We start from the raw sequence: 25,827 nt of genomic DNA on the forward strand, positions 1-25,827 counted from the left end.
TACATTTTAAACCTATTTTGTGCATTGTATTAATATTTTCCATCATCAAAAGAAGTGCATTGCAGTCAATTACTGGATTAACAGTGTATTCTTTTCATTTTTTAAGATCATAAGCTCCTTAGAGAATGTTTCTTGTTTTGAAGAAATCAGGAATACACTGACCAAGAAATGCCCTTTCAACAAATGGGAAGCTTTCTTGGTATGTGTAGCACTTATGGGGTATGGACAGAGTCATGGCTTTGTCATTCACAGAATACTAGATTTATGGCATCTTAAAAATATCCAACTCTAAATAGTCTTATGTAAATTAGGCTATTAAATATATTTTCCTATTATCTGCTTTAACATTTGATTCAAATTCTCTTTTCCAAAAGTGCCAAAAAGTGGACTTCAGTGGACATCATGTTTATTTATTCATTTGCATTTTTAACCTAATTTGTGCATTGTATTAATATTTTCCATCATCAAAAGAAGTGCATTGCAGTCAATTAATGGATTAACAGTGTAGAGCATTGAAATCATACAATCAGGTGTTGTGGCTTACAGATTTGACTAACAAATGCCCTTTTGAAAACCAGGAAGCGTTGGTGGTATAGTGGTGAGCATAGCTGCCTTCCAAGCAGTTGACCCGGGTTCGATTCCCGGCCAACGCATAGTTTGTATTCAATTTTTAAGATCATAAACTCCTTAGAGAATTATTCTTGTTTTGAAGGAATTAGGAATACACTGACCAAGAAATGCCCTTTCAAAAAACGGGAAGCTTTGTTGGTATGTGTCGCACTGGCCAAAGCATGATTTTTCTTGTGTATTCTTTTCATTTTTTAAGATCATAAGCTCCTTAGAGAATGTTTCTTGTTTTGAAGAAATCAGGAATACACTGACCAAGAAATGCCCTTTCAACAAATGGGAAGCTTTCTTGGTATGTGTAGCACTTATGGGGTATGGACAGAGTCATGGCTTTGTCATTCACAGAATACTAGATTTATGGCATCTTAAAAATATCCAACTCTGAATAGTCTTATGTAAATTAGGCTATTAAATATATTTTACTATTATCTGCTTTAACATTTGATTCAAATTCTCTTTTCCAAAAGTGCCAAAAAGTGGACTTCAGTGGACATCATGTTTATTTATTCATTTACATTTTAAACCTATTTTGTGCATTGTATTAATATTTTCCATCATCAAAAGAAGTGCATTGCAGTCAATTACTGGATTAACAGTGTATTCTTTTCATTTTTGAAGATCATAAGCTCCTTAGAGAATGTTTCTTGTTTTGAAGAAATCAGGAATACACTGACCAAGAAATGCCCTTTCAACAAATGGGAAGCTTTCTTGGTATGTGTAGCACTTATGGGGTATGGACAGAGTCATGGCTTTGTCATTCACAGAATACTAGATTTATGGCATCTTAAAAATATCCAACTCTAAATAGTCTTATGTAAATTAGGCTATTAAATATATTTTCCTATTATCTGCTTTAACATTTGATTCAAATTCTCTTTTCCAAAAGTGCCAAAAAGTGGACTTCAGTGGACATCATGTTTATTTATTCATTTGCATTTTTAACCTAATTTGTGCATTGTATTAATATTTTCCATCATCAAAAGAAGTGCATTGCAGTCAATTAATGGATTAACAGTGTAGAGCATTGAAATCATACAATCAGGTGTTGTGGCTTACAGATTTGACTAACAAATGCCCTTTTGAAAACCAGGAAGCGTTGGTGGTATAGTGGTGAGCATAGCTGCCTTCCAAGCAGTTGACCCGGGTTCGATTCCCGGCCAACGCATAGTTTGTATTCAATTTTTAAGATCATAAACTCCTTAGAGAATTATTCTTGTTTTGAAGGAATTAGGAATACACTGACCAAGAAATGCCCTTTCAAAAAACGGAAAGCTTTGTTGGTATGTGTCGCACTGGCCAAAGCATGATTTTTCTTGTGTATTCTTTTCATTTTTTAAGATCATAAGCTCCTTAGAGAATGTTTCTTGTTTTGAAGAAATCAGGAATACACTGACCAAGAAATGCCCTTTCAACAAATGGGAAGCTTTCTTGGTATGTGTAGCACTTATGGGGTATGGACAGAGTCATGGCTTTGTCATTCACAGAATACTAGATTTATGGCATCTTAAAAATATCCAACTCTGAATAGTCTTATGTAAATTAGGCTATTAAATATATTTTCCTATTATCTGCTTTAACATTTGATTCAAATTCTCTTTTCCAAAAGTGCCAAAAAGTGGACTTCAGTGGACATCATGTTTATTTATTCATTTACATTTTAAACCTATTTTGTGCATTGTATTAATATTTTCCATCATCAAAAGAAGTGCATTGCAGTCAATTACTGGATTAACAGTGTATTCTTTTCATTTTTTAAGATCATAAGCTCCTTAGAGAATGTTTCTTGTTTTGAAGAAATCAGGAATACACTGACCAAGAAATGCCCTTTCAACAAATGGGAAGCTTTCTTGGTATGTGTAGCACTTATGGGGTATGGACAGAGTCATGGCTTTGTCATTCACAGAATACTAGATTTATGGCATCTTAAAAATATCCAACTCTAAATAGTCTTATGTAAATTAGGCTATTAAATATATTTTCCTATTATCTGCTTTAACATTTGATTCAAATTCTCTTTTCCAAAAGTGCCAAAAAGTGGACTTCAGTGGACATCATGTTTATTTATTCATTTGCATTTTTAACCTAATTTGTGCATTGTATTAATATTTTCCATCATCAAAAGAAGTGCATTGCAGTCAATTAATGGATTAACAGTGTAGAGCATTGAAATCATACAATCAGGTGTTGTGGCTTACAGATTTGACTAACAAATGCCCTTTTGAAAACCAGGAAGCGTTGGTGGTATAGTGGTGAGCATAGCTGCCTTCCAAGCAGTTGACCCGGGTTCGATTCCCGGCCAACGCATAGTTTGTATTCAATTTTTAAGATCATAAACTCCTTAGAGAATTATTCTTGTTTTGAAGGAATTAGGAATACACTGACCAAGAAATGCCCTTTCAAAAAACGGAAAGCTTTGTTGGTATGTGTCGCACTGGCCAAAGCATGATTTTTCTTGTGTATTCTTTTCATTTTTTAAGATCATAAGCTCCTTAGAGAATGTTTCTTGTTTTGAAGAAATCAGGAATACACTGACCAAGAAATGCCCTTTCAACAAATGGGAAGCTTTGTTGGTATGTGTAGCACTTATGGGGTATGGACAGAGTCATGGCTTTGTCATTCACAGAATACTAGATTTATGGCATCTTAAAAATATCCAACTCTGAATAGTCTTATGTAAATTAGGCTATTAAATATATTTTCCTATTATCTGCTTTAACATTTGATTCAAATTCTCTTTTCCAAAAGTGCCAAAAAGTGGACTTCAGTGGACATCATGTTTATTTATTCATTTACATTTTAAACCTATTTTGTGCATTGTATTAATATTTTCCATCATCAAAAGAAGTGCATTGCAGTCAATTACTGGATTAACAGTGTATTCTTTTCATTTTTTAAGATCATAAGCTCCTTAGAGAATGTTTCTTGTTTTGAAGAAATCAGGAATACACTGACCAAGAAATGCCCTTTCAACAAATGGGAAGCTTTCTTGGTATGTGTAGCACTTATGGGGTATGGACAGAGTCATGGCTTTGTCATTCACAGAATACTAGATTTATGGCATCTTAAAAATATCCAACTCTAAATAGTCTTATGTAAATTAGGCTATTAAATATATTTTCCTATTATCTGCTTTAACATTTGATTCAAATTCTCTTTTCCAAAAGTGCCAAAAAGTGGACTTCAGTGGACATCATGTTTATTTATTCATTTGCATTTTTAACCTAATTTGTGCATTGTATTAATATTTTCCATCATCAAAAGAAGTGCATTGCAGTCAATTAATGGATTAACAGTGTAGAGCATTGAAATCATACAATCAGGTGTTGTGGCTTACAGATTTGACTAACAAATGCCCTTTTGAAAACCAGGAAGCGTTGGTGGTATAGTGGTGAGCATAGCCCGGGTTCGATTCCCGGCCAACGCATAGTTTGTATTCAATTTTTAAGATCATAAACTCCTTAGAGAATTATTCTTGTTTTGAAGGAATTAGGAATACACTGACCAAGAAATGCCCTTTCAAAAAACGGGAAGCTTTGTTGGTATGTGTCGCACTGGCCAAAGCATGATTTTTCTTGTGTATTCTTTTCATTTTTTAAGATCATAAGCTCCTTAGAGAATGTTTCTTGTTTTGAAGAAATCAGGAATACACTGACCAAGAAATGCCCTTTCAACAAATGGGAAGCTTTCTTGGTATGTGTAGCACTTATGGGGTATGGACAGAGTCATGGCTTTGTCATTCACAGAATACTAGATTTATGGCATCTTAAAAATATCCAACTCTGAATAGTCTTATGTAAATTAGGCTATTAAATATATTTTACTATTATCTGCTTTAACATTTGATTCAAATTCTCTTTTCCAAAAGTGCCAAAAAGTGGACTTCAGTGGACATCATGTTTATTTATTCATTTACATTTTAAACCTATTTTGTGCATTGTATTAATATTTTCCATCATCAAAAGAAGTGCATTGCAGTCAATTACTGGATTAACAGTGTATTCTTTTCATTTTTGAAGATCATAAGCTCCTTAGAGAATGTTTCTTGTTTTGAAGAAATCAGGAATACACTGACCAAGAAATGCCCTTTCAACAAATGGGAAGCTTTCTTGGTATGTGTAGCACTTATGGGGTATGGACAGAGTCATGGCTTTGTCATTCACAGAATACTAGATTTATGGCATCTTAAAAATATCCAACTCTAAATAGTCTTATGTAAATTAGGCTATTAAATATATTTTCCTATTATCTGCTTTAACATTTGATTCAAATTCTCTTTTCCAAAAGTGCCAAAAAGTGGACTTCAGTGGACATCATGTTTATTTATTCATTTGCATTTTTAACCTAATTTGTGCATTGTATTAATATTTTCCATCATCAAAAGAAGTGCATTGCAGTCAATTAATGGATTAACAGTGTAGAGCATTGAAATCATACAATCAGGTGTTGTGGCTTACAGATTTGACTAACAAATGCCCTTTTGAAAACCAGGAAGCGTTGGTGGTATAGTGGTGAGCATAGCTGCCTTCCAAGCAGTTGACCCGGGTTCGATTCCCGGCCAACGCATAGTTTGTATTCAATTTTTAAGATCATAAACTCCTTAGAGAATTATTCTTGTTTTGAAGGAATTAGGAATACACTGACCAAGAAATGCCCTTTCAAAAAACGGAAAGCTTTGTTGGTATGTGTCGCACTGGCCAAAGCATGATTTTTCTTGTGTATTCTTTTCATTTTTTAAGATCATAAGCTCCTTAGAGAATGTTTCTTGTTTTGAAGAAATCAGGAATACACTGACCAAGAAATGCCCTTTCAACAAATGGGAAGCTTTGTTGGTATGTGTAGCACTTATGGGGTATGGACAGAGTCATGGCTTTGTCATTCACAGAATACTAGATTTATGGCATCTTAAAAATATCCAACTCTGAATAGTCTTATGTAAATTAGGCTATTAAATATATTTTCCTATTATCTGCTTTAACATTTGATTCAAATTCTCTTTTCCAAAAGTGCCAAAAAGTGGACTTCAGTGGACATCATGTTTATTTATTCATTTACATTTTAAACCTATTTTGTGCATTGTATTAATATTTTCCATCATCAAAAGAAGTGCATTGCAGTCAATTACTGGATTAACAGTGTATTCTTTTCATTTTTTAAGATCATAAGCTCCTTAGAGAATGTTTCTTGTTTTGAAGAAATCAGGAATACACTGACCAAGAAATGCCCTTTCAACAAATGGGAAGCTTTCTTGGTATGTGTAGCACTTATGGGGTATGGACAGAGTCATGGCTTTGTCATTCACAGAATACTAGATTTATGGCATCTTAAAAATATCCAACTCTAAATAGTCTTATGTAAATTAGGCTATTAAATATATTTTCCTATTATCTGCTTTAACATTTGATTCAAATTCTCTTTTCCAAAAGTGCCAAAAAGTGGACTTCAGTGGACATCATGTTTATTTATTCATTTGCATTTTTAACCTAATTTGTGCATTGTATTAATATTTTCCATCATCAAAAGAAGTGCATTGCAGTCAATTAATGGATTAACAGTGTAGAGCATTGAAATCATACAATCAGGTGTTGTGGCTTACAGATTTGACTAACAAATGCCCTTTTGAAAACCAGGAAGCGTTGGTGGAATAGTGGTGAGCATAGCTGCCTTCCAAGCAGTTGACCCGGGTTCGATTCCCGGCCAACGCATAGTTTGTATTCAATTTTTAAGATCATAAACTCCTTAGAGAATTATTCTTGTTTTGAAGGAATTAGGAATACACTGACCAAGAAATGCCCTTTCAAAAAACGGGAAGCTTTGTTGGTATGTGTCGCACTGGCCAAAGCATGATTTTTCTTGTGTATTCTTTTCATTTTTTAAGATCATAAGCTCCTTAGAGAATGTTTCTTGTTTTGAAGAAATCAGGAATACACTGACCAAGAAATGCCCTTTCAACAAATGGGAAGCTTTCTTGGTATGTGTAGCACTTATGGGGTATGGACAGAGTCATGGCTTTGTCATTCACAGAATACTAGATTTATGGCATCTTAAAAATATCCAACTCTGAATAGTCTTATGTAAATTAGGCTATTAAATATATTTTATTATTATCTGCTTTAACATTTGATTCAAATTCTCTTTTCCAAAAGTGCCAAAAAGTGGACTTCAGTGGACATCATGTTTATTTATTCATTTACATTTTAAACCTATTTTGTGCATTGTATTAATATTTTCCATCATCAAAAGAAGTGCATTGCAGTCAATTACTGGATTAACAGTGTATTCTTTTCATTTTTGAAGATCATAAGCTCCTTAGAGAATGTTTCTTGTTTTGAAGAAATCAGGAATACACTGACCAAGAAATGCCCTTTCAACAAATGGGAAGCTTTCTTGGTATGTGTAGCACTTATGGGGTATGGACAGAGTCATGGCTTTGTCATTCACAGAATACTAGATTTATGGCATCTTAAAAATATCCAACTCTAAATAGTCTTATGTAAATTAGGCTATTAAATATATTTTCCTATTATCTGCTTTAACATTTGATTCAAATTCTCTTTTCCAAAAGTGCCAAAAAGTGGACTTCAGTGGACATCATGTTTATTTATTCATTTGCATTTTTAACCTAATTTGTGCATTGTATTAATATTTTCCATCATCAAAAGAAGTGCATTGCAGTCAATTAATGGATTAACAGTGTAGAGCATTGAAATCATACAATCAGGTGTTGTGGCTTACAGATTTGACTAACAAATGCCCTTTTGAAAACCAGGAAGCGTGGTATAGTGGTGAGCATAGCTGCCTTCCAAGCAGTTGACCCGGGTTCGATTCCCGGCCAACGCATAGTTTGTATTCAATTTTTAAGATCATAAACTCCTTAGAGAATTATTCTTGTTTTGAAGGAATTAGGAATACACTGACCAAGAAATGCCCTTTCAAAAAACGGAAAGCTTTGTTGGTATGTGTCGCACTGGCCAAAGCATGATTTTTCTTGTGTATTCTTTTCATTTTTTAAGATCATAAGCTCCTTAGAGAATGTTTCTTGTTTTGAAGAAATCAGGAATACACTGACCAAGAAATGCCCTTTCAACAAATGGGAAGCTTTGTTGGTATGTGTAGCACTTATGGGGTATGGACAGAGTCATGGCTTTGTCATTCACAGAATACTAGATTTATGGCATCTTAAAAATATCCAACTCTGAATAGTCTTATGTAAATTAGGCTATTAAATATATTTTCCTATTATCTGCTTTAACATTTGATTCAAATTCTCTTTTCCAAAAGTGCCAAAAAGTGGACTTCAGTGGACATCATGTTTATTTATTCATTTACATTTTAAACCTATTTTGTGCATTGTATTAATATTTTCCATCATCAAAAGAAGTGCATTGCAGTCAATTACTGGATTAACAGTGTATTCTTTTCATTTTTTAAGATCATAAGCTCCTTAGAGAATGTTTCTTGTTTTGAAGAAATCAGGAATACACTGACCAAGAAATGCCCTTTCAACAAATGGGAAGCTTTCTTGGTATGTGTAGCACTTATGGGGTATGGACAGAGTCATGGCTTTGTCATTCACAGAATACTAGATTTATGGCATCTTAAAAATATCCAACTCTAAATAGTCTTATGTAAATTAGGCTATTAAATATATTTTCCTATTATCTGCTTTAACATTTGATTCAAATTCTCTTTTCCAAAAGTGCCAAAAAGTGGACTTCAGTGGACATCATGTTTATTTATTCATTTGCATTTTTAACCTAATTTGTGCATTGTATTAATATTTTCCATCATCAAAAGAAGTGCATTGCAGTCAATTAATGGATTAACAGTGTAGAGCATTGAAATCATACAATCAGGTGTTGTGGCTTACAGATTTGACTAACAAATGCCCTTTTGAAAACCAGGAAGCGTTGGTGGTATAGTGGTGAGCATAGCTGCCTTCCAAGCAGTTGACCCGGGTTCGATTCCCGGCCAACGCATAGTTTGTATTCAATTTTTAAGATCATAAACTCCTTAGAGAATTATTCTTGTTTTGAAGGAATTAGGAATACACTGACCAAGAAATGCCCTTTCAAAAAACGGGAAGCTTTGTTGGTATGTGTCGCACTGGCCAAAGCATGATTTTTCTTGTGTATTCTTTTCATTTTTTAAGATCATAAGCTCCTTAGAGAATGTTTCTTGTTTTGAAGAAATCAGGAATACACTGACCAAGAAATGCCCTTTCAACAAATGGGAAGCTTTCTTGGTATGTGTAGCACTTATGGGGTATGGACAGAGTCATGGCTTTGTCATTCACAGAATACTAGATTTATGGCATCTTAAAAATATCCAACTCTGAATAGTCTTATGTAAATTAGGCTATTAAATATATTTTCCTATTATCTGCTTTAACATTTGATTCAAATTCTCTTTTCCAAAAGTGCCAAAAAGTGGACTTCAGTGGACATCATGTTTATTTATTCATTTACATTTTAAACCTATTTTGTGCATTGTATTAATATTTTCCATCATCAAAAGAAGTGCATTGCAGTCAATTACTGGATTAACAGTGTATTCTTTTCATTTTTTAAGATCATAAGCTCCTTAGAGAATGTTTCTTGTTTTGAAGAAATCAGGAATACACTGACCAAGAAATGCCCTTTCAACAAATGGGAAGCTTTCTTGGTATGTGTAGCACTTATGGGGTATGGACAGAGTCATGGCTTTGTCATTCACAGAATACTAGATTTATGGCATCTTAAAAATATCCAACTCTAAATAGTCTTATGTAAATTAGGCTATTAAATATATTTTCCTATTATCTGCTTTAACATTTGATTCAAATTCTCTTTTCCAAAAGTGCCAAAAAGTGGACTTCAGTGGACATCATGTTTATTTATTCATTTGCATTTTTAACCTAATTTGTGCATTGTATTAATATTTTCCATCATCAAAAGAAGTGCATTGCAGTCAATTAATGGATTAACAGTGTAGAGCATTGAAATCATACAATCAGGTGTTGTGGCTTACATATTTGACTAACAAATGCCCTTTTGAAAACCAGGAAGCGTTGGTGGTATAGTGGTGAGCATAGCCCGGGTTCGATTCCCGGCCAACGCATAGTTTGTATTCAATTTTTAAGATCATAAACTCCTTAGAGAATTATTCTTGTTTTGAAGGAATTAGGAATACACTGACCAAGAAATGCCCTTTCAAAAAACGGAAAGCTTTGTTGGTATGTGTCGCACTGGCCAAAGCATGATTTTTCTTGTGTATTCTTTTCATTTTTTAAGATCATAAGCTCCTTAGAGAATGTTTCTTGTTTTGAAGAAATCAGGAATACACTGACCAAGAAATGCCCTTTCAACAAATGGGAAGCTTTGTTGGTATGTGTAGCACTTATGGGGTATGGACAGAGTCATGGCTTTGTCATTCACAGAATACTAGATTTATGGCATCTTAAAAATATCCAACTCTGAATAGTCTTATGTAAATTAGGCTATTAAATATATTTTCCTATTATCTGCTTTAACATTTGATTCAAATTCTCTTTTCCAAAAGTGCCAAAAAGTGGACTTCAGTGGACATCATGTTTATTTATTCATTTACATTTTAAACCTATTTTGTGCATTGTATTAATATTTTCCATCATCAAAAGAAGTGCATTGCAGTCAATTACTGGATTAACAGTGTATTCTTTTCATTTTTTAAGATCATAAGCTCCTTAGAGAATGTTTCTTGTTTTGAAGAAATCAGGAATACACTGACCAAGAAATGCCCTTTCAACAAATGGGAAGCTTTCTTGGTATGTGTAGCACTTATGGGGTATGGACAGAGTCATGGCTTTGTCATTCACAGAATACTAGATTTATGGCATCTTAAAAATATCCAACTCTAAATAGTCTTATGTAAATTAGGCTATTAAATATATTTTCCTATTATCTGCTTTAACATTTGATTCAAATTCTCTTTTCCAAAAGTGCCAAAAAGTGGACTTCAGTGGACATCATGTTTATTTATTCATTTGCATTTTTAACCTAATTTGTGCATTGTATTAATATTTTCCATCATCAAAAGAAGTGCATTGCAGTCAATTAATGGATTAACAGTGTAGAGCATTGAAATCATACAATCAGGTGTTGTGGCTTACAGATTTGACTAACAAATGCCCTTTTGAAAACCAGGAAGCGTTGGTGGTATAGTGGTGAGCATAGCTGCCTTCCAAGCAGTTGACCCGGGTTCGATTCCCGGCCAACGCATAGTTTGTATTCAATTTTTAAGATCATAAACTCCTTAGAGAATTATTCTTGTTTTGAAGGAATTAGGAATACACTGACCAAGAAATGCCCTTTCAAAAAACGGGAAGCTTTGTTGGTATGTGTCGCACTGGCCAAAGCATGATTTTTCTTGTGTATTCTTTTCATTTTTTAAGATCATAAGCTCCTTAGAGAATGTTTCTTGTTTTGAAGAAATCAGGAATACACTGACCAAGAAATGCCCTTTCAACAAATGGGAAGCTTTGTTGGTATGTGTAGCACTTATGGGGTATGGACAGAGTCATGGCTTTGTCATTCACAGAATACTAGATTTATGGCATCTTAAAAATATCCAACTCTGAATAGTCTTATGTAAATTAGGCTATTAAATATATTTTCCTATTATCTGCTTTAACATTTGATTCAAATTCTCTTTTCCAAAAGTGCCAAAAAGTGGACTTCAGTGGACATCATGTTTATTTATTCATTTACATTTTAAACCTATTTTGTGCATTGTATTAATATTTTCCATCATCAAAAGAAGTGCATTGCAGTCAATTACTGGATTAACAGTGTATTCTTTTCATTTTTTAAGATCATAAGCTCCTTAGAGAATGTTTCTTGTTTTGAAGAAATCAGGAATACACTGACCAAGAAATGCCCTTTCAACAAATGGGAAGCTTTCTTGGTATGTGTAGCACTTATGGGGTATGGACAGAGTCATGGCTTTGTCATTCACAGAATACTAGATTTATGGCATCTTAAAAATATCCAACTCTAAATAGTCTTATGTAAATTAGGCTATTAAATATATTTTCCTATTATCTGCTTTAACATTTGATTCAAATTCTCTTTTCCAAAAGTGCCAAAAAGTGGACTTCAGTGGACATCATGGTTATTTATTCATTTGCATTTTTAACCTAATTTGTGCATTGTATTAATATTTTCCATCATCAAAAGAAGTGCATTGCAGTCAATTAATGGATTAACAGTGTAGAGCATTGAAATCATACAATCAGGTGTTGTGGCTTACAGATTTGACTAACAAATGCCCTTTTGAAAACCAGGAAGCGTTGGTGGAATAGTGGTGAGCATAGCTGCCTTCCAAGCAGTTGACCCGGGTTCGATTCCCGGCCAACGCATAGTTTGTATTCAATTTTTAAGATCATAAACTCCTTAGAGAATTATTCTTGTTTTGAAGGAATTAGGAATACACTGACCAAGAAATGCCCTTTCAAAAAACGGGAAGCTTTGTTGGTATGTGTCGCACTGGCCAAAGCATGATTTTTCTTGTGTATTCTTTTCATTTTTTAAGATCATAAGCTCCTTAGAGAATGTTTCTTGTTTTGAAGAAATCAGGAATACACTGACCAAGAAATGCCCTTTCAACAAATGGGAAGCTTTCTTGGTATGTGTAGCACTTATGGGGTATGGACAGAGTCATGGCTTTGTCATTCACAGAATACTAGATTTATGGCATCTTAAAAATATCCAACTCTGAATAGTCTTATGTAAATTAGGCTATTAAATATATTTTATTATTATCTGCTTTAACATTTGATTCAAATTCTCTTTTCCAAAAGTGCCAAAAAGTGGACTTCAGTGGACATCATGTTTATTTATTCATTTACATTTTAAACCTATTTTGTGCATTGTATTAATATTTTCCATCATCAAAAGAAGTGCATTGCAGTCAATTACTGGATTAACAGTGTATTCTTTTCATTTTTGAAGATCATAAGCTCCTTAGAGAATGTTTCTTGTTTTGAAGAAATCAGGAATACACTGACCAAGAAATGCCCTTTCAACAAATGGGAAGCTTTCTTGGTATGTGTAGCACTTATGGGGTATGGACAGAGTCATGGCTTTGTCATTCACAGAATACTAGATTTATGGCATCTTAAAAATATCCAACTCTAAATAGTCTTATGTAAATTAGGCTATTAAATATATTTTCCTATTATCTGCTTTAACATTTGATTCAAATTCTCTTTTCCAAAAGTGCCAAAAAGTGGACTTCAGTGGACATCATGTTTATTTATTCATTTGCATTTTTAACCTAATTTGTGCATTGTATTAATATTTTCCATCATCAAAAGAAGTGCATTGCAGTCAATTAATGGATTAACAGTGTAGAGCATTGAAATCATACAATCAGGTGTTGTGGCTTACAGATTTGACTAACAAATGCCCTTTTGAAAACCAGGAAGCGTGGTATAGTGGTGAGCATAGCTGCCTTCCAAGCAGTTGACCCGGGTTCGATTCCCGGCCAACGCATAGTTTGTATTCAATTTTTAAGATCATAAACTCCTTAGAGAATTATTCTTGTTTTGAAGGAATTAGGAATACACTGACCAAGAAATGCCCTTTCAAAAAACGGAAAGCTTTGTTGGTATGTGTCGCACTGGCCAAAGCATGATTTTTCTTGTGTATTCTTTTCATTTTTTAAGATCATAAGCTCCTTAGAGAATGTTTCTTGTTTTGAAGAAATCAGGAATACACTGACCAAGAAATGCCCTTTCAACAAATGGGAAGCTTTGTTGGTATGTGTAGCACTTATGGGGTATGGACAGAGTCATGGCTTTGTCATTCACAGAATACTAGATTTATGGCATCTTAAAAATATCCAACTCTGAATAGTCTTATGTAAATTAGGCTATTAAATATATTTTCCTATTATCTGCTTTAACATTTGATTCAAATTCTCTTTTCCAAAAGTGCCAAAAAGTGGACTTCAGTGGACATCATGTTTATTTATTCATTTACATTTTAAACCTATTTTGTGCATTGTATTAATATTTTCCATCATCAAAAGAAGTGCATTGCAGTCAATTACTGGATTAACAGTGTATTCTTTTCATTTTTTAAGATCATAAGCTCCTTAGAGAATGTTTCTTGTTTTGAAGAAATCAGGAATACACTGACCAAGAAATGCCCTTTCAACAAATGGGAAGCTTTCTTGGTATGTGTAGCACTTATGGGGTATGGACAGAGTCATGGCTTTGTCATTCACAGAATACTAGATTTATGGCATCTTAAAAATATCCAACTCTAAATAGTCTTATGTAAATTAGGCTATTAAATATATTTTCCTATTATCTGCTTTAACATTTGATTCAAATTCTCTTTTCCAAAAGTGCCAAAAAGTGGACTTCAGTGGACATCATGTTTATTTATTCATTTGCATTTTTAACCTAATTTGTGCATTGTATTAATATTTTCCATCATCAAAAGAAGTGCATTGCAGTCAATTAATGGATTAACAGTGTAGAGCATTGAAATCATACAATCAGGTGTTGTGGCTTACAGATTTGACTAACAAATGCCCTTTTGAAAACCAGGAAGCGTTGGTGGTATAGTGGTGAGCATAGCTGCCTTCCAAGCAGTTGACCCGGGTTCGATTCCCGGCCAACGCATAGTTTGTATTCAATTTTTAAGATCATAAACTCCTTAGAGAATTATTCTTGTTTTGAAGGAATTAGGAATACACTGACCAAGAAATGCCCTTTCAAAAAACGGGAAGCTTTGTTGGTATGTGTCGCACTGGCCAAAGCATGATTTTTCTTGTGTATTCTTTTCATTTTTTAAGATCATAAGCTCCTTAGAGAATGTTTCTTGTTTTGAAGAAATCAGGAATACACTGACCAAGAAATGCCCTTTCAACAAATGGGAAGCTTTCTTGGTATGTGTAGCACTTATGGGGTATGGACAGAGTCATGGCTTTGTCATTCACAGAATACTAGATTTATGGCATCTTAAAAATATCCAACTCTGAATAGTCTTATGTAAATTAGGCTATTAAATATATTTTACTATTATCTGCTTTAACATTTGATTCAAATTCTCTTTTCCAAAAGTGCCAAAAAGTGGACTTCAGTGGACATCATGTTTATTTATTCATTTACATTTTAAACCTATTTTGTGCATTGTATTAATATTTTCCATCATCAAAAGAAGTGCATTGCAGTCAATTACTGGATTAACAGTGTATTCTTTTCATTTTTGAAGATCATAAGCTCCTTAGAGAATGTTTCTTGTTTTGAAGAAATCAGGAATACACTGACCAAGAAATGCCCTTTCAACAAATGGGAAGCTTTCTTGGTATGTGTAGCACTTATGGGGTATGGACAGAGTCATGGCTTTGTCATTCACAGAATACTAGATTTATGGCATCTTAAAAATATCCAACTCTATATAGTCTTATGTAAATTAGGCTATTAAATATATTTTCCTATTATCTGCTTTAACATTTGATTCAAATTCTCTTTTCCAAAAGTGCCAAAAAGTGGACTTCAGTGGACATCATGTTTATTTATTCATTTGCATTTTTAACCTAATTTGTGCATTGTATTAATATTTTCCATCATCAAAAGAAGTGCATTGCAGTCAATTAATGGATTAACAGTGTAGAGCATTGAAATCATACAATCAGGTGTTGTGGCTTACAGATTTGACTAACAAATGCCCTTTTGAAAACCAGGAAGCGTTGGTGGTATAGTGGTGAGCATAGCTGCCTTCCAAGCAGTTGACCCGGGTTCGATTCCCGGCCAACGCATAGTTTGTATTCAATTTTTAAGATCATAAACTCCTTAGAGAATTATTCTTGTTTTGAAGGAATTAGGAATACACTGACCAAGAAATGCCCTTTCAAAAAACGGGAAGCTTTGTTGGTATGTGTCGCACTGGCCAAAGCATGATTTTTCTTGTGTATTCTTTTCATTTTTTAAGATCATAAGCTCCTTAGAGAATGTTTCTTGTTTTGAAGAAATCAGGAATACACTGACCAAGAAATGCCCTTTCAACAAATGGGAAGCTTTCTTGGTATGTGTAGCACTTATGGGGTATGGACAGAGTCATGGCTTTGTCATTCACAGAATACTAGATTTATGGCATCTTAAAAATATCCAACTCTGAATAGTCTTATGTAAATTAGGCTATTAAATATATTTTATTATTATCTGCTTTAACATTTGATTCAAATTCTCTTTTCCAAAAGTGCCAAAAAGTGGACTTCAGTGGACATCATGTTTATTTATTCATTTACATTTTAAACCTATTTTGTGCATTGTATTAATATTTTCCATCATCAAAAGAAGTGCATTGCAGTCAATTACTGGATTAACAGTGTATTCTTTTCATTTTTGAAGATCATAAGCTCCTTAGAGAATGTTTCTTGTTTTGAAGAAATCAGGAATACACTGACCAAGAAATGCCCTTTCAACAAATGGGAAGCTTTCTTGGTATGTGTAGCACTTATGGGGTATGGACAGAGTCATGGCTTTGTCATTCACAGAATACTAGATTTATGGCATCTTAAAAATATCCAACTCTAAATAGTCTTATGTAAATTAGGCTATTAAATATATTTTCCTATTATCTGCTTTAACATTTGATTCAAATTCTCTTTTCCAAAAGTGCCAAAAAGTGGACTTCAGTGGACATCATGTTTATTTATTCATTTGCATTTTTAACCTAATTTGTGCATTGTATTAATATTTTCCATCATCAAAAGAAGTGCATTGCAGTCAATTAATGGATTAACAGTGTAGAGCATTGAAATCATACAATCAGGTGTTGTGGCTTACAGATTTGACTAACAAATGCCCTTTTGAAAACCAGGAAGCGTGGTATAGTGGTGAGCATAGCTGCCTTCCAAGCAGTTGACCCGGGTTCGATTCCCGGCCAACGCATAGTTTGTATTCAATTTTTAAGATCATAAACTCCTTAGAGAATTATTCTTGTTTTGAAGGAATTAGGAATACACTGACCAAGAAATGCCCTTTCAAAAAACGGAAAGCTTTGTTGGTATGTGTCGCACTGGCCAAAGCATGATTTTTCTTGTGTATTCTTTTCATTTTTTAAGATCATAAGCTCCTTAGAGAATGTTTCTTGTTTTGAAGAAATCAGGAATACACTGACCAAGAAATGCCCTTTCAACAAATGGGAAGCTTTGTTGGTATGTGTAGCACTTATGGGGTATGGACAGAGTCATGGCTTTGTCATTCACAGAATACTAGATTTATGGCATCTTAAAAATATCCAACTCTGAATAGTCTTATGTAAATTAGGCTATTAAATATATTTTCCTATTATCTGCTTTAACATTTGATTCAAATTCTCTTTTCCAAAAGTGCCAAAAAGTGGACTTCAGTGGACATCATGTTTATTTATTCATTTACATTTTAAACCTATTTTGTGCATTGTATTAATATTTTCCATCATCAAAAGAAGTGCATTGCAGTCAATTACTGGATTAACAGTGTATTCTTTTCATTTTTTAAGATCATAAGCTCCTTAGAGAATGTTTCTTGTTTTGAAGAAATCAGGAATACACTGACCAAGAAATGCCCTTTCAACAAATGGGAAGCTTTCTTGGTATGTGTAGCACTTATGGGGTATGGACAGAGTCATGGCTTTGTCATTCACAGAATACTAGATTTATGGCATCTTAAAAATATCCAACTCTAAATAGTCTTATGTAAATTAGGCTATTAAATATATTTTCCTATTATCTGCTTTAACATTTGATTCAAATTCTCTTTTCCAAAAGTGCCAAAAAGTGGACTTCAGTGGACATCATGTTTATTTATTCATTTGCATTTTTAACCTAATTTGTGCATTGTATTAATATTTTCCATCATCAAAAGAAGTGCATTGCAGTCAATTAATGGATTAACAGTGTAGAGCATTGAAATCATACAATCAGGTGTTGTGGCTTACAGATTTGACTAACAAATGCCCTTTTGAAAACCAGGAAGCGTGGTATAGTGGTGAGCATAGCTGCCTTCCAAGCAGTTGACCCGGGTTCGATTCCCGGCCAACGCATAGTTTGTATTCAATTTTTAAGATCATAAACTCCTTAGAGAATTATTCTTGTTTTGAAGGAATTAGGAATACACTGACCAAGAAATGCCCTTTCAAAAAACGGAAAGCTTTGTTGGTATGTGTCGCACTGGCCAAAGCATGATTTTTCTTGTGTATTCTTTTCATTTTTTAAGATCATAAGCTCCTTAGAGAATGTTTCTTGTTTTGAAGAAATCAGGAATACACTGACCAAGAAATGCCCTTTCAACAAATGGGAAGCTTTGTTGGTATGTGTAGCACTTATGGGGTATGGACAGAGTCATGGCTTTGTCATTCACAGAATACTAGATTTATGGCATCTTAAAAATATCCAACTCTGAATAGTCTTATGTAAATTAGGCTATTAAATATATTTTCCTATTATCTGCTTTAACATTTGATTCAAATTCTCTTTTCCAAAAGTGCCAAAAAGTGGACTTCAGTGGACATCATGTTTATTTATTCATTTACATTTTAAACCTATTTTGTGCATTGTATTAATATTTTCCATCATCAAAAGAAGTGCATTGCAGTCAATTACTGGATTAACAGTGTATTCTTTTCATTTTTTAAGATCATAAGCTCCTTAGAGAATGTTTCTTGTTTTGAAGAAATCAGGAATACACTGACCAAGAAATGCCCTTTCAACAAATGGGAAGCTTTCTTGGTATGTGTAGCACTTATGGGGTATGGACAGAGTCATGGCTTTGTCATTCACAGAATACTAGATTTATGGCATCTTAAAAATATCCAACTCTAAATAGTCTTATGTAAATTAGGCTATTAAATATATTTTCCTATTATCTGCTTTAACATTTGATTCAAATTCTCTTTTCCAAAAGTGCCAAAAAGTGGACTTCAGTGGACATCATGTTTATTTATTCATTTGCATTTTTAACCTAATTTGTGCATTGTATTAATATTTTCCATCATCAAAAGAAGTGCATTGCAGTCAATTAATGGATTAACAGTGTAGAGCATTGAAATCATACAATCAGGTGTTGTGGCTTACAGATTTGACTAACAAATGCCCTTTTGAAAACCAGGAAGCGTTGGTGGTATAGTGGTGAGCATAGCTGCCTTCCAAGCAGTTGACCCGGGTTCGATTCCCGGCCAACGCATAGTTTGTATTCAATTTTTAAGATCATAAACTCCTTAGAGAATTATTCTTGTTTTGAAGGAATTAGGAATACACTGACCAAGAAATGCCCTTTCAAAAAACGGGAAGCTTTGTTGGTATGTGTCGCACTGGCCAAAGCATGATTTTTCTTGTGTATTCTTTTCATTTTTTAAGATCATAAGCTCCTTAGAGAATGTTTCTTGTTTTGAAGAAATCAGGAATACACTGACCAAGAAATGCCCTTTCAACAAATGGGAAGCTTTCTTGGTATGTGTAGCACTTATGGGGTATGGACAGAGTCATGGCTTTGTCATTCACAGAATACTAGATTTATGGCATCTTAAAAATATCCAACTCTAAATAGTCTTATGTAAATTAGGCTATTAAATATATTTTCCTATTATCTGCTTTAACATTTGATTCAAATTCTCTTTTCCAAAAGTGCCAAAAAGTGGACTTCAGTGGACATCATGTTTATTTATTCATTTGCATTTTTAACCTAATTTGTGCATTGTATTAATATTTTCCATCATCAAAAGAAGTGCATTGCAGTCAATTAATGGATTAACAGTGTAGAGCATTGAAATCATACAATCAGGTGTTGTGGCTTACAGATTTGACTAACAAATGCCCTTTTGAAAACCAGGAAGCGTTGGTGGTATAGTGGTGAGCATAGCTGCCTTCCAAGCAGTTGACCCGGGTTCGATTCCCGGCCAACGCATAGTTTGTATTCAATTTTTAAGATCATAAACTCCTTAGAGAATTATTCTTGTTTTGAAGGAATTAGGAATACACTGACCAAGAAATGCCCTTTCAAAAAACGGGAAGCTTTGTTGGTATGTGTCGCACTGGCCAAAGCATGATTTTTCTTGTGTATTCTTTTCATTTTTTAAGATCATAAGCTCCTTAGAGAATGTTTCTTGTTTTGAAGAAATCAGGAATACACTGACCAAGAAATGCCCTTTCAACAAATGGGAAGCTTTCTTGGTATGTGTAGCACTTATGGGGTATGGACAGAGTCATGGCTTTGTCATTCACAGAATACTAGATTTATGGCATCTTAAAAATATCCAACTCTGAATAGTCTTATGTAAATTAGGCTATTAAATATATTTTATTATTATCTGCTTTAACATTTGATTCAAATTCTCTTTTCCAAAAGTGCCAAAAAGTGGACTTCAGTGGACATCATGTTTATTTATTCATTTACATTTTAAACCTATTTTGTGCATTGTATTAATATTTTCCATCATCAAAAGAAGTGCATTGCAGTCAATTACTGGATTAACAGTGTATTCTTTTCATTTTTGAAGATCATAAGCTCCTTAGAGAATGTTTCTTGTTTTGAAGAAATCAGGAATACACTGACCAAGAAATGCCCTTTCAACAAATGGGAAGCTTTCTTGGTATGTGTAGCACTTATGGGGTATGGACAGAGTCATGGCTTTGTCATTCACAGAATACTAGATTTATGGCATCTTAAAAATATCCAACTCTAAATAGTCTTATGTAAATTAGGCTATTAAATATATTTTCCTATTATCTGCTTTAACATTTGATTCAAATTCTCTTTTCCAAAAGTGCCAAAAAGTGGACTTCAGTGGACATCATGTTTATTTATTCATTTGCATTTTTAACCTAATTTGTGCATTGTATTAATATTTTCCATCATCAAAAGAAGTGCATTGCAGTCAATTAATGGATTAACAGTGTAGAGCATTGAAATCATACAATCAGGTGTTGTGGCTTACAGATTTGACTAACAAATGCCCTTTTGAAAACCAGGAAGCGTGGTATAGTGGTGAGCATAGCTGCCTTCCAAGCAGTTGACCCGGGTTCGATTCCCGGCCAACGCATAGTTTGTATTCAATTTTTAAGATCATAAACTCCTTAGAGAATTATTCTTGTTTTGAAGGAATTAGGAATACACTGACCAAGAAATGCCCTTTCAAAAAACGGAAAGCTTTGTTGGTATGTGTCGCACTGGCCAAAGCATGATTTTTCTTGTGTATTCTTTTCATTTTTTAAGATCATAAGCTCCTTAGAGAATGTTTCTTGTTTTGAAGAAATCAGGAATACACTGACCAAGAAATGCCCTTTCAACAAATGGGAAGCTTTGTTGGTATGTGTAGCACTTATGGGGTATGGACAGAGTCATGGCTTTGTCATTCACAGAATACTAGATTTATGGCATCTTAAAAATATCCAACTCTGAATAGTCTTATGTAAATTAGGCTATTAAATATATTTTCCTATTATCTGCTTTAACATTTGATTCAAATTCTCTTTTCCAAAAGTGCCAAAAAGTGGACTTCAGTGGACATCATGTTTATTTATTCATATACATTTTAAACCTATTTTGTGCATTGTATTAATATTTTCCATCATCAAAAGAAGTGCATTGCAGTCAATTACTGGATTAACAGTGTATTCTTTTCATTTTTTAAGATCATAAGCTCCTTAGAGAATGTTTCTTGTTTTGAAGAAATCAGGAATACACTGACCAAGAAATGCCCTTTCAACAAATGGGAAGCTTTCTTGGTATGTGTAGCACTTATGGGGTATGGACAGAGTCATGGCTTTGTCATTCACAGAATACTAGATTTATGGCATCTTAAAAATATCCAACTCTAAATAGTCTTATGTAAATTAGGCTATTAAATATATTTTCCTATTATCTGCTTTAACATTTGATTCAAATTCTCTTTTCCAAAAGTGCCAAAAAGTGGACTTCAGTGGACATCATGTTTATTTATTCATTTGCATTTTTAACCTAATTTGTGCATTGTATTAATATTTTCCATCATCAAAAGAAGTGCATTGCAGTCAATTAATGGATTAACAGTGTAGAGCATTGAAATCATACAATCAGGTGTTGTGGCTTACAGATTTGACTAACAAATGCCCTTTTGAAAACCAGGAAGCGTTGGTGGTATAGTGGTGAGCATAGCTGCCTTCCAAGCAGTTGACCCGGGTTCGATTCCCGGCCAACGCATAGTTTGTATTCAATTTTTAAGATCATAAACTCCTTAGAGAATTATTCTTGTTTTGAAGGAATTAGGAATACACTGACCAAGAAATGCCCTTTCAAAAAACGGAAAGCTTTGTTGGTATGTGTCGCACTGGCCAAAGCATGATTTTTCTTGTGTATTCTTTTCATTTTTTAAGATCATAAGCTCCTTAGAGAATGTTTCTTGTTTTGAAGAAATCAGGAATACACTGACCAAGAAATGCCCTTTCAACAAATGGGAAGCTTTGTTGGTATGTGTAGCACTTATGGGGTATGGACAGAGTCATGGCTTTGTCATTCACAGAATACTAGATTTATGGCATCTTAAAAATATCCAACTCTGAATAGTCTTATGTAAATTAGGCTATTAAATATATTTTCCTATTATCTGCTTTAACATTTGATTCAAATTCTCTTTTCCAAAAGTGCCAAAAAGTGGACTTCAGTGGACATCATGTTTATTTATTCATTTACATTTTAAACCTATTTTGTGCATTGTATTAATATTTTCCATCATCAAAAGAAGTGCATTGCAGTCAATTACTGGATTAACAGTGTATTCTTTTCATTTTTTAAGATCATAAGCTCCTTAGAGAATGTTTCTTGTTTTGAAGAAATCAGGAATACACTGACCAAGAAATGCCCTTTCAACAAATGGGAAGCTTTCTTGGTATGTGTAGCACTTATGGGGTATGGACAGAGTCATGGCTTTGTCATTCACAGAATACTAGATTTATGGCATCTTAAAAATATCCAACTCTAAATAGTCTTATGTAAATTAGGCTATTAAATATATTTTCCTATTATCTGCTTTAACATTTGATTCAAATTCTCTTTTCCAAAAGTGCCAAAAAGTGGACTTCAGTGGACATCATGTTTATTTATTCATTTGCATTTTTAACCTAATTTGTGCATTGTATTAATATTTTCCATCATCAAAAGAAGTGCATTGCAGTCAATTAATGGATTAACAGTGTAGAGCATTGAAATCATACAATCAGGTGTTGTGGCTTACAGATTTGACTAACAAATGCCCTTTTGAAAACCAGGAAGCGTTGGTGGTATAGTGGTGAGCATAGCTGCCTTCCAAGCAGTTGACCCGGGTTCGATTCCCGGCCAACGCATAGTTTGTATTCAATTTTTAAGATCATAAACTCCTTAGAGAATTATTCTTGTTTTGAAGGAATTAGGAATACACTGACCAAGAAATGCCCTTTCAAAAAACGGGAAGCTTTGTTGGTATGTGTCGCACTGGCCAAAGCATGATTTTTCTTGTGTATTCTTTTCATTTTTTAAGATCATAAGCTCCTTAGAGAATGTTTCTTGTTTTGAAGAAATCAGGAATACACTGACCAAGAAATGCCCTTTCAACAAATGGGAAGCTTTCTTGGTATGTGTAGCACTTATGGGGTATGGACAGAGTCATGGCTTTGTCATTCACAGAATACTAGATTTATGGCATCTTAAAAATATCCAACTCTGAATAGTCTTATGTAAATTAGGCTATTAAATATATTTTACTATTATCTGCTTTAACATTTGATTCAAATTCTCTTTTCCAAAAGTGCCAAAAAGTGGACTTCAGTGGACATCATGTTTATTTATTCATTTACATTTTAAACCTATTTTGTGCATTGTATTAATATTTTCCATCATCAAAAGAAGTGCATTGCAGTCAATTACTGGATTAACAGTGTATTCTTTTCATTTTTGAAGATCATAAGCTCCTTAGAGAATGTTTCTTGTTTTGAAGAAATCAGGAATACACTGACCAAGAAATGCCCTTTCAACAAATGGGAAGCTTTCTTGGTATGTGTAGCACTTATGGGGTATGGACAGAGTCATGGCTTTGTCATTCACAGAATACTAGATTTATGGCATCTTAAAAATATCCAACTCTATATAGTCTTATGTAAATTAGGCTATTAAATATATTTTCCTATTATCTGCTTTAACATTTGATTCAAATTCTCTTTTCCAAAAGTGCCAAAAAGTGGACTTCAGTGGACATCATGTTTATTTATTCATTTGCATTTTTAACCTAATTTGTGCATTGTATTAATATTTTCCATCATCAAAAGAAGTGCATTGCAGTCAATTAATGGATTAACAGTGTAGAGCATTGAAATCATACAATCAGGTGTTGTGGCTTACAGATTTGACTAACAAATGCCCTTTTGAAAACCAGGAAGCGTTGGTGGTATAGTGGTGAGCATAGCTGCCTTCCAAGCAGTTGACCCGGGTTCGATTCCCGGCCAACGCATAGTTTGTATTCAATTTTTAAGATCATAAACTCCTTAGAGAATTATTCTTGTTTTGAAGGAATTAGGAATACACTGACCAAGAAATGCCCTTTCAAAAAACGGGAAGCTTTGTTGGTATGTGTCGCACTGGCCAAAGCATGATTTTTCTTGTGTATTCTTTTCATTTTTTAAGATCATAAGCTCCTTAGAGAATGTTTCTTGTTTTGAAGAAATCAGGAATACACTGACCAAGAAATGCCCTTTCAACAAATGGGAAGCTTTCTTGGTATGTGTAGCACTTATGGGGTATGGACAGAGTCATGGCTTTGTCATTCACAGAATACTAGATTTATGGCATCTTAAAAATATCCAACTCTGAATAGTCTTATGTAAATTAGGCTATTAAATATATTTTATTATTATCTGCTTTAACATTTGATTCAAATTCTCTTTTCCAAAAGTGCCAAAAAGTGGACTTCAGTGGACATCATGTTTATTTATTCATTTACATTTTAAACCTATTTTGTGCATTGTATTAATATTTTCCATCATCAAAAGAAGTGCATTGCAGTCAATTACTGGATTAACAGTGTATTCTTTTCATTTTTGAAGATCATAAGCTCCTTAGAGAATGTTTCTTGTTTTGAAGAAATCAGGAATACACTGACCAAGAAATGCCCTTTCAACAAATGGGAAGCTTTCTTGGTATGTGTAGCACTTATGGGGTATGGACAGAGTCATGGCTTTGTCATTCACAGAATACTAGATTTATGGCATCTTAAAAATATCCAACTCTAAATAGTCTTATGTAAATTAGGCTATTAAATATATTTTCCTATTATCTGCTTTAACATTTGATTCAAATTCTCTTTTCCAAAAGTGCCAAAAAGTGGACTTCAGTGGACATCATGTTTATTTATTCATTTGCATTTTTAACCTAATTTGTGCATTGTATTAATATTTTCCATCATCAAAAGAAGTGCATTGCAGTCAATTAATGGATTAACAGTGTAGAGCATTGAAATCATACAATCAGGTGTTGTGGCTTACAGATTTGACTAACAAATGCCCTTTTGAAAACCAGGAAGCGTGGTATAGTGGTGAGCATAGCTGCCTTCCAAGCAGTTGACCCGGGTTCGATTCCCGGCCAACGCATAGTTTGTATTCAATTTTTAAGATCATAAACTCCTTAGAGAATTATTCTTGTTTTGAAGGAATTAGGAATACACTGACCAAGAAATGCCCTTTCAAAAAACGGAAAGCTTTGTTGGTATGTGTCGCACTGGCCAAAGCATGATTTTTCTTGTGTATTCTTTTCATTTTTTAAGATCATAAGCTCCTTAGAGAATGTTTCTTGTTTTGAAGAAATCAGGAATACACTGACCAAGAAATGCCCTTTCAACAAATGGGAAGCTTTGTTGGTATGTGTAGCACTTATGGGGTATGGACAGAGTCATGGCTTTGTCATTCACAGAATACTAGATTTATGGCATCTTAAAAATATCCAACTCTGAATAGTCTTATGTAAATTAGGCTATTAAATATATTTTCCTATTATCTGCTTTAACATTTGATTCAAATTCTCTTTTCCAAAAGTGCCAAAAAGTGGACTTCAGTGGACATCATGTTTATTTATTCATTTACATTTTAAACCTATTTTGTGCATTGTATTAATATTTTCCATCATCAAAAGAAGTGCATTGCAGTCAATTACTGGATTAACAGTGTATTCTTTTCATTTTTTAAGATCAT

The 25,827-nt window shown here is 33.6% G+C and overlaps 13 non-coding genes across 13 annotated transcripts; all 13 read left to right on the forward strand.

Moving 5' to 3' along the window:
- Positions 1-581: 581 nt before the first annotated feature.
- On the forward strand, positions 582-653 carry TRNAG-UCC (transfer RNA glycine (anticodon UCC)). Its single transcript has one exon. It is a non-coding gene; the product is annotated as a tRNA-Gly (tRNA).
- Positions 654-1,720: 1,067 nt separating this feature from the next.
- TRNAG-UCC (transfer RNA glycine (anticodon UCC)) lies at positions 1,721-1,792 on the forward strand. Its single transcript has one exon. It is a non-coding gene; the product is annotated as a tRNA-Gly (tRNA).
- A 1,067-nt stretch (positions 1,793-2,859) lies between these two features.
- Positions 2,860-2,931, forward strand: TRNAG-UCC (transfer RNA glycine (anticodon UCC)). The gene has a single exon. It is a non-coding gene; the product is annotated as a tRNA-Gly (tRNA).
- A 2,187-nt stretch (positions 2,932-5,118) lies between these two features.
- Positions 5,119-5,190, forward strand: TRNAG-UCC (transfer RNA glycine (anticodon UCC)). Its single transcript has one exon. It is a non-coding gene; the product is annotated as a tRNA-Gly (tRNA).
- Positions 5,191-8,531: 3,341 nt separating this feature from the next.
- TRNAG-UCC (transfer RNA glycine (anticodon UCC)) lies at positions 8,532-8,603 on the forward strand. The gene has a single exon. It is a non-coding gene; the product is annotated as a tRNA-Gly (tRNA).
- A 2,187-nt stretch (positions 8,604-10,790) lies between these two features.
- TRNAG-UCC (transfer RNA glycine (anticodon UCC)) lies at positions 10,791-10,862 on the forward strand. The gene has a single exon. It is a non-coding gene; the product is annotated as a tRNA-Gly (tRNA).
- A 3,341-nt stretch (positions 10,863-14,203) lies between these two features.
- TRNAG-UCC (transfer RNA glycine (anticodon UCC)) lies at positions 14,204-14,275 on the forward strand. The gene has a single exon. It is a non-coding gene; the product is annotated as a tRNA-Gly (tRNA).
- Positions 14,276-15,342: 1,067 nt separating this feature from the next.
- Positions 15,343-15,414, forward strand: TRNAG-UCC (transfer RNA glycine (anticodon UCC)). The gene has a single exon. It is a non-coding gene; the product is annotated as a tRNA-Gly (tRNA).
- Positions 15,415-18,751: 3,337 nt separating this feature from the next.
- Positions 18,752-18,823, forward strand: TRNAG-UCC (transfer RNA glycine (anticodon UCC)). The gene has a single exon. It is a non-coding gene; the product is annotated as a tRNA-Gly (tRNA).
- Positions 18,824-19,471: 648 nt separating this feature from the next.
- TRNAG-UCC (transfer RNA glycine (anticodon UCC)) lies at positions 19,472-19,543 on the forward strand. Its single transcript has one exon. It is a non-coding gene; the product is annotated as a tRNA-Gly (tRNA).
- Positions 19,544-21,745: 2,202 nt separating this feature from the next.
- TRNAG-UCC (transfer RNA glycine (anticodon UCC)) lies at positions 21,746-21,817 on the forward strand. The gene has a single exon. It is a non-coding gene; the product is annotated as a tRNA-Gly (tRNA).
- A 1,067-nt stretch (positions 21,818-22,884) lies between these two features.
- TRNAG-UCC (transfer RNA glycine (anticodon UCC)) lies at positions 22,885-22,956 on the forward strand. Its single transcript has one exon. It is a non-coding gene; the product is annotated as a tRNA-Gly (tRNA).
- Positions 22,957-24,023: 1,067 nt separating this feature from the next.
- On the forward strand, positions 24,024-24,095 carry TRNAG-UCC (transfer RNA glycine (anticodon UCC)). Its single transcript has one exon. It is a non-coding gene; the product is annotated as a tRNA-Gly (tRNA).
- Positions 24,096-25,827: the final 1,732 nt, after the last annotated feature.

This window comes from Taudactylus pleione, unplaced genomic scaffold (genome assembly GCF_031769625.1).
Source record: "Taudactylus pleione unplaced genomic scaffold, aTauple2 ptg000467l, whole genome shotgun sequence".
NCBI classification, from domain to species: Eukaryota; Metazoa; Chordata; class Amphibia; order Anura; family Myobatrachidae; genus Taudactylus; species Taudactylus pleione.